The sequence below is a fragment of the Narcine bancroftii genome, chromosome 10 (genome assembly GCF_036971445.1).
Source record: "Narcine bancroftii isolate sNarBan1 chromosome 10, sNarBan1.hap1, whole genome shotgun sequence".
Lineage (NCBI taxonomy): Eukaryota > Metazoa > Chordata > Chondrichthyes > Torpediniformes > Narcinidae > Narcine > Narcine bancroftii.
In genome coordinates this window covers 131,725-139,039 of record NC_091478.1, presented here as the reverse complement: position 1 = coordinate 139,039, position 7,315 = coordinate 131,725, and the positions used below count along the sequence as shown (strand labels likewise).

The 7,315-nt window shown below is 49.7% G+C and overlaps 1 long non-coding RNA gene across 1 annotated transcript; it reads right to left on the bottom strand.

Moving 5' to 3' along the window:
• Window positions 1–1,517: 1,517 nt before the first annotated feature.
• LOC138743862 (uncharacterized) lies at window positions 1,518–5,038 on the bottom strand. Its single transcript, XR_011345076.1, has 3 exons — window positions 4,929–5,038; window positions 3,846–4,071; window positions 1,518–1,619 (listed from the first exon to the last, which is right to left on the bottom strand). It is a non-coding gene; the product is annotated as an uncharacterized lncRNA (long non-coding RNA).
• Between the last annotated feature and the right edge of the window lie 2,277 nt (window positions 5,039–7,315).

The following is a 7,315-nucleotide window of genomic DNA, read 5'->3' as shown; positions in this document are numbered from 1 at the left end:
TGGAGCAATATCTTCATGGAAACAAGCGACAACTTGACCAAATATCTAATCTCATTTATAAAAATAGCACTGGCCTTCGCGAAAAGATGTATCACGATCAACTGGATGTCCGATAGCACGCTGGGCTGTGGAAATGAACTGCTGTTACCTACGGGAAAAAAAAATCACATAAACGTGACCCTTTGGTAAAGGTCTGTCAACTGTACTTGGACCACATAGGGGCCCAGACACTAATATAAATGAACAATAAAAGGGGATGAATGTAACCATTATATAGACCAAAACCAAGTTTCCCCAACTGGACTCATCTACTTGTAATCTCTGAAAATGTGGATATGAAAACAAACTGCAATAGAGAGAGAAAAAATTCAAAGTGCAAAAGGAAGAGTCTTTAAATGGGTCCCTGAATGTGTGTTGAGTCTGGTGGTGAAGGGGAAGCAGCTGTTCCTGAACCCGGCTATACCTCTTTCCTGATGGGAGCAGTGAGAACAGAGCGGGTGATGTGGATCCTTGATTGCTGCTGCTCTCTGACAGCAGCGTTCCCTGCAAATGTTCTCAATGGTGGAGGGTTTTTACCTAAGATATCCTGGGCGGTGTCTTAACTTTTGCAGAGCTTTTTGCTCAGGGGTATTGGTGTCACAAGACAACTGATCAAACCTACTACAAACTGAACCTTTCACCCCTCACACCCGTAAACCCACTATTTTTCGTGCATCAATGTGCCTGTCTAAATGTTAAAGGTCCCTATTATTCCAGACTACACCATCCTGCCCGGCCATGCACTCCAGGCACCCGCAGCCTTCTGCACGTTCTCTTTCTACAAGTCCTTCAGCAGCCTTGTGTTTCCTCAGCACTGCCTGCTCCTCCACCAAGCTCTGCCTCAAATCCATTCACTCTATGAGCTTCCTGCATCACTCCAGAGAAAAGCCCAAGGTTTCTCTCTCTGGATATTGCATTTACTTCATTCTGATGGGCTGAATTCCTGCAGCTTCCCAATCAAACATCTGCAATCGCCTTTAAATTGTGCCCCTCTGCACAGATTTGTGCCACCTGCTTTTAAGCAGGTTAAATCCTATGGGCATTCTGACAGTATCCTTCCACGCTCTCTCTCTCTCTCTCTCTACCAGTGGATCTAAATCCTTCTGCCCAAATTGTTGCTTGGTCTGGGCTTCTGTCCTTTTGCCTGGATTCTCATCCTCTGCTATTTCAGTCTGAACCTTGCCGTCAGCCCGAGGAATAAAACCGAGGGGATATGGATTGGAATTCTTTCTGGCTAGAGCATCTCAAACACTGCTCTCATCCTCGTGTGTGCACAGCTAGAGACAAGAACAAATCTTGTCCTTAGTCACTGTGAATACCATCTCCAGGATGCTGGCACTTTATTCCTGTGTGTTTTTTTTTGAACCTTGCTTAGTGCTAGTTTTTCCTTTTGATTTGAACATTACAATATATGTGAACGCACTTTCCAAATGGTTTTACAATGTAAACAATATTTTAAAGAAAAATCTGAAGACTTCACCATCTGAGATGCAGATTCTAATCTGTGGCTTCGGCGGGTCCGCGCCAAGGGGTATTTGGATTATTTTAAAGAGAACCGTCTTCCAATGTCTGCAGTGGAACTGGGAGAAAGAGGGTTGGGCTGTCGGTGTCATAGTTAATGACGTCTCATTACAGAACTGAAAGCTTACAGTCTGTGGTGAACTGATATTCTCGTCCCACTGACCAGCACCCCTTCCTGCTCATTCCCATCCATGGGGCCGGGACTCCCTCACCCTCACGGGTCCCCCTCACACTCGCAGTTCTCCGATCCCCTCAACCACACGGATCCCCTAAACCACGCGGGTTCCCACCCCCACCTTCAGCCTCGCAGGTGCCCTCAGCCTTCTGGGTCCACGTCCCGGTCCCCCCCTCTGGGTCCCCGTACCTCCTCAACCTTCTGGGTCCCCGTCCCCTTCCCCCCTCAGCCTTCTGGGTCCCCACTTCCCCCTCAGCCTTCTGGGTCCCCGTCAGCCTTCTGGGTCCCTGTCCCCTCTCAGCTTTTTGGGTCCCCGTCCCCCCTCACCTTTCTGGGTCCTGATCACCCTCACCCTTCTGGGTCCTGATCACCCTCACCCTTCTGGGTCCTGATCACCCTCACCCTTCTGGGTCCTGATCACCCTCACCCTTCTGGGTCCTGATCACCCTCACCCTTCTGGGTCCAGATCACCCTCACCCTTCTGGGTCCTGATCACCCTCACCCTTCTGGGTCCTGATCACCCTCACCCTTCTGGGTCCTGATCACCCTCACCCTTCTGGGTCCTGATCACCATTACCCTTCTGGGTCCTCATTCCCCTCACCCTTCTGGTTCCACGAGTACCTCAGCCTTGCGTGTCCCTCAACCTTCTGGATACCCGTCCCCCTCAGCCTCGCAGGATCCCCGCCCCCCACAGCCTTGCATGTCCCTCACTCCTCTTGCAGATATCCCACACCCCTCTGGCGGGTCCCCCTCACCCTTCTGGGTCCTCGACCCCCCTCACCCTTCTGGGTCCCCGACCCCCTCACCCTTCTGGGTCCCCGACCCCCTCACCCTTCTGGGTCCCCGTCCCTCTCCCCCCTCTGCCTCGCGGGCCCCGAGCCCCCTCTGCCTCGCGGGCCCCGAGCCCCCTCAACCTCGCGGGACGCGACGCCCCTCAGCCTCGCGGGTCCCTGATCCCCCTCAGCCTCGCGGATCCCCCTCCCCCCCCACAGCCTCACGGACCCCGACCCCCCCCCCCCTTCAGCCTCGCGGGTCCCCGACTACCACACACCCTAACGCCACCCCGACCCAAACTCCCTCACGGTACCCCAGCCCCACCTCACAACCATCCCCCTGCCCGTTCCCCTCCGAGCTCCGGCCGCTCCAGACCCAAAGGGCGACCCGTGGAAACTCCGTCCTCCCTGGTCTCGCTCCCAAAATGCCCCGATTCCCGCCCGTGAGGAACCGACACGAACCTCTCTCCCCCTCCCGCTCGCGACCAACTCCTCCAAAGGCCGGAAAGATCAACAACATGGCAGCCACCAGGGGTCGCTCTCGCGAGAGCTTGATCCACCCCTCCTCGGGATCTCCTCTCCACCACCCCGAGCCCCTGGATGGAGCCCCAGGGCTCGAGGTCCAGCCCTTTGGAGCCCCCTCTCTCCTGAGAACCTCGTCCCACTGGGGAAGGGTCCGAGAGCTGCCTCGGGCCTCCAGTCCATCTCCCCTTCAGGCTGCACATTTCCACACCAGGACCTGCCCCACATTCCCCCCCAAGATTCCAGTCCATCCCACCTCCACCACCTTGGCCCAAAGCTCATTCCACGTTCCCACCCCCCTCTGAGGGAAGAAAATCCCCCTTCAATCTCAATCCATGTCCTCCTCTTTGAATCTCTCCCACTCTCCTTGGAAACAGCCTGTCCCCATGGACACGATCCGTCCCCCCTCACAATTTTCAAATCTTCCTCAATCTTCTACGCTCCAGGGAATAAAGTCCCAGCCTGTCCAACCTTCCCCTGGAACTCAAACCCCGAAAGCCAGACCACCTTCTTGTCACTCTCCTCGACGCGCTGTCTCATTCCTATCCTTCCTCTCCTCCGGCCACCCAAACGGCACACAATGTTCCCAAGTTGGCCTCACCCATGCCTCGTCCAACTTCCTCGTGGCCTCCCACCTCCTGCACTCAATCCTCTCATTTCTGAAGGCCAAAATACCAGAGGCTTTCTTCACTCCCCCCCACCCCCCCATCTCTACAAGGGACTCCACTTTCGGGCAGTTCTGTACCACAGTTCCTCAATCCCTTTGTTTGACAACACTCCTCAATGGTCTGCCATTTAACATTCAAACTCTTACGTTTTAAGAATCAATTGCAGAGATCCATGGATGTGGGAAGTCAGGAGGGTTAGGGACTGGGTGCAGGTCGATGAAACTGGCAGAATGATATTTCACCATGGACGAGAAGGGCCGAAGGGTCCCTTTTCTTTGCTGTGGGGTTTCTAGGGTAGAGTTCACACCATTCTCAGGAAGGAGGATGAGCAGACAGATGTCATGGTCCACGGGTAGGAAAGGTGATGAGATCCTGCCAGGAGAGATGAGGGAGTTAAGTGCACAACCAAGGGGTCTCTCTCTGTCAGTCTGTGTGTGTCTCTATCTCTCTGTGTCTCCCTCTCTCTCTGTCTGTGTCTCTCTGTCTGTGTCTCTGTCTGTCTGTGTCTCTCTCTCTGTCTGTGTCTCTCTCTCTGTCTGTGTCTCTCTCTCTATCTGTGTCTCTCTTTGTGGCACTCTGTGTCTCTCTGTGTGTGTCTCACTCTCTGTCTCTCTCTCGCTGTCAGTGTCTCTCTCTCTGTCTGTATGTGTCTCTCTGTGTGTCTGTGTCTGTATATCTGTCTCTCTGTGTCTGTGTGTGAGTGTGTCTGTCTGTCTGGGTATGTGTGTGTGTCTCTCTCTGTCTGTGTCTCTGTATCTGTATCTGTGTGTGTGTGTCTCTCTCTGTCTGTTTGTGTGTCTTTCTCTCTCTGTGTCTCTGTGTGTGTCACTGTCTGTGTGTGTCTCTCTTTCTGTCTCTCCCTCTGTGTCTCAATGTGTGACTCTCTCTGTGTCTGTATGTGTGTGTGTCTCTCTCTCTCTGTCTGTGTGTGTGTCTCTCTGTGTCGTGTGTGTGTGTTGTCTCTCTGTGTCGTGTGTGTGTGTGTCTCTCTCTGTCTCTATGTGTGTCTCTCTCTGTCTCTATGTGTGTCTCTCTGTCTCTGTGTATCTCTCTCTCCATCTGTGTGTGTCTCTCTGTCTCTCTCTCGCTGTCAGAGTCTCTCTCTGTCCCTGTGTGTGTCTGTGTGTGTGTGTGTGTGTGTGTGTGTGTGTGTGTGTGTGTGTCTGTCTGTCTGGGTATGTGTGTCGCTCTCTATCAGTGTCTCTAATATTTGCTTATTCATTACCCACCATTATCCATCCCGACTGGTGGTGCGCGCTTTGTTCCCCAAGGCGTCCGTATTGGCTGTCCATGGACCATCTCTGCCCCAACGCATTCCTCGGTGTCACCTGCATTAAAATCAAGGTGGCATCAGCACCTTTTTGGGCACTTTTAGCCGTATTTCCTCAGTTCTTCTGGCCAGTTTTGTGTTTCGTTCACACATTCCTGCTGCCTGGGGTTCACGGCACTCGTGGAAAATCGCCAGTTCCTGAAACAATTCTTCATTTATCTTATTTGTAACATTTTTACATTTAATTTAACATATGCATTAAAAAACTTAAATTTCTTATTTGAAAATAAGATGAAATTAATGCATAGTGATTTAAAAAGTAACCCCTCCCACAGCTGCCCAATAGAAAACAATAAAGAGAGGAAACATCTAGATAGCATTCATAAAAATTGAGCAAAACTCTCAAATAAATTCTTGCTTTTCTTGGTTTTAGGAGTCAGAAAGTTCGTGTTGGGTGATTACAACTTAATTCCTACAATTGGTAAATACACATCCCAAATCTTCAAAAGAGAAATTCAAATTTGTTCCGTGAATTCAATGTAATTTTTTCAAGTGGGATACAACGGCCTATTTCAGTGTGGCTCTCGACCCATTCCCAAATACGCATCGGACTTCCAAGTTACTGCCACACATTTTAACCCTATAACAATTACAGCACAGAAACAGGTCATTTGGCCCTTCTTGTCTGCACTGAACGAAATACTCTCCTCTCGTACCACCTCTCAGCATTACCCTCCCCTCCAATTTTCCCTGAAATGACAAAATGGACCCTGCCGCCACTACTTTTCCCGGAAGCTCACTCCACTCAGCCACCACTCTGAGTAAAGAAGTTCCCCCTCATGTTACTTCCAAACTTTTACCTCCTGTTTCAATCCCTGCTCCCCGCAATGAAAAAAGTCTCTCCACATCAACTCGTTCTATCCTCCAAGTAATTTTAAAGACTTCGATCAAATCCCCTCTCAACCATCTACAATCCAAAGAATAAAGACGTCATTTGCTCAATCTTTCTTTGTAATCTAGTTGCTGATATCCAGGTAACATTGACGTAAATCTTCTCTGCACCCTCTCTACTTTATTGATAGCTTTCCTCTCATTTGGTGACCAGAACTGAACACAGTACTCACAAAAGAGCTTCACCAATATCTTGTCTAATCTCAACCTCACTGCCCGACTCCTGTATTCTATGCGATGGTTGATCAAGGCCAGCTATTTGAACAGATTCTTTTCGAGGTACTCTCTGATTACCCTCCAATAATTAACCTATCACTGTCAGGCTCACCTGGTTGGCTTTTGAAGCCGTTTTTAAACAAAGGAACATTAGATTATATCCATTCCTCTGGCACCTCACCCGTGGATAAACAGGTTTTAAATATTTCTGTCAGAGCCCTGGCAATTTCTACTCTTCTTTCCCTCAAGGCCAAGGGAATATCATGTCAGACCACCATCCACCATCAGACAAAAATTAGCCGACACAAGATGAAGGCAGGACAGTAGTCCCACCTCTCCAGCACGAGTCATGGATCAAGTGAGCACTGACTGCAAGAAGTTTCTACATCCTCTTGGTGTCTGTGTGGATTTCCTCCCACACTCCACAGCTCAAGGGGGCCGTAAGTTCATTGGCGAATTGGGAAGCTCAAGACCATGGGGTGGAAGTGCACATTCTGGTCCTGGGGGCATCAATTCAATTCAACTGCACGGATGAACCTTTGGCCACGACCTGATCTTTTTCTGGTTTCAAACTCATTATTTTTGAAAATTGTATGTGCACCTCTAATGCAGCACGACTGCTGCTAAACAGGCTTCATGATACATATCCATGACAAGAACTCGGGAGAATCTGATTTAGTTACTAGACTTTTGAACAGAACAGTGTCTGGACATTTTATCCCTAAACTGAAACTTTATAGACATACAGAACAAAAAGAGGGCAAAACAAGCTTGTGTCTCACCAATACCACAATTCACGGACACTTTTTAAGTTCTCAAGGGTGGCAGAAAACACAAAGAACAGACAAACTCCTTCCACACTGTCACTTTGAGAGCTTTGGACTCACCATGCTATAAATATTGCCAAGCCATCACTCTCTCTCCAAATCAATGACCCAAAGTCCTGGCTGAGCAATAGATTTGAGACATTTTACCCGCTATGTAGCAATCAGGCACAAGGAAAATTGCTCCTTCCATTGTGAAGTATTTAGGAATCTCAGACCACAAACAACCTTCACCCCGAAAAACAAGCAATTCTCCACAATAAAACTAGGTTTCCTTCCTGTCTGCAAGCATCTGCTCTCTTGAGTCTGAATGGCACAACTGGGGAAACCGTTTCAAATCCATGACCTGAAACAG